Raw genomic sequence first — 1391 nt, forward strand, 5'->3', positions numbered from 1 at the left:
TAAGGCTAAGTAATATTGCGGAGGGTTCTAAGCGCTCTTAGCAGTTATTRTTCGTAACTCTAGTGCCCTTAATTAAGCGCGGAGGCACGGTAGAACTAGAATCCGTCTATTATCGCTATACTAAGGAGGAGTTAGTAGAGCTTCGAGCGCGTAATAAGGAAGAGAGGGCAGTAGAAGAAGCGAGGATTGCGGAAGAGCGTAAGGAAGTAGAATACGTAGAGTTCCTTAAACAACGGTATAAAAAGAGGAAGATTAAGAAGTAGAAGGAACGCTAGCGCCGGTTAGCTAAGGAAGCTAATACGGCGTACGCTGCTTAGAAGTTAGTTAATGCAGCTGTCGCCGCTCTAACGAAGAAGCGGAAGAAGGGTAAGGGTAAAGAGCCTATTGTTATTACTATAGCGGCGGTAGCTAGTCTATTAAACCGGCTACGAGTGTCGCTAGTAGCAGCACTAAGCGAACGCACAGTGTTAATATTACGCTCTAAGCCGCCACTTAGAGATAAGCCGTTAGTATACCGGATAGGCCTATATTATAAGAAGGGCAAGGAACAAGAGGATAAAGCATAGCTAGTTACCGGTAATAAGGACAAGGCTAGTAATGTTTCGAACTAGATAAACACTATAATGCGGAACATAAGAGGTGCATTTAAAACAGCTAAGTTAACCGCTTCGTATAGCAACTTAGCGGTTAATGCACAGGTAAGGCAAACGTAGAGGGACGATAGCAGTTAGTATAGCATTATAAGGYAATTAAGAACGTTTTATAAGGGTAGTAAAAAGGACCTCCGTATAGTAGTAGACCTTAAACTAGAGCCTATTATTGCTCTTATAYAACAACCGACATAGYAGCGAACTGCTATAGCTATCTATCTTTATCGATTGCCTAAGGATTAAGCAACCTTAGTAGCTAGTAGTAACTTCTTAGAAGCAATTACTAAGCGATAGCCCTATACGAACGGAGGTTATAAGAACAGAGGGAGGACATACTTCGTTAATAGACGTAATAAGGCTTTTAACCACCTACCGGTRTATAGTTTATGTCTTATAGCGTAGTAGCGAGGGATTAGTATAGGAGCCCTTAATATAGAGCATCTAGGGGATAATGTTCTTACTACTTTAATTAATAAGAAGGAACGCGGCGGCTATAGYAAYAAYATRYAATCCGTACGCTCGGCTTAGAAGCTYAATCGTTAAGGTAGTAGTAGTAGTAGTRATTAAGTTGTRTATATATAYAAYAACAYACTATTAACTRTTACTCTAACGCCTACGCCTATTATATAGCGAGATAAATTGCCCTCGTTATAGCTAGAGCCTAAGGATAAAGTTAAAGAGTTTATTAATTAGTATATGCTAAAGACAGAGTAGAGTAGTAAGGTAAGGCAGCAAGCCCTC

The sequence above is a fragment of the Ramularia collo-cygni genome, assembly GCF_900074925.1.
Source record: "Ramularia collo-cygni strain URUG2 genome assembly, contig: RCC_scaffold19, whole genome shotgun sequence".
NCBI lineage: Eukaryota > Fungi > Ascomycota > Dothideomycetes > Mycosphaerellales > Mycosphaerellaceae > Ramularia > Ramularia collo-cygni.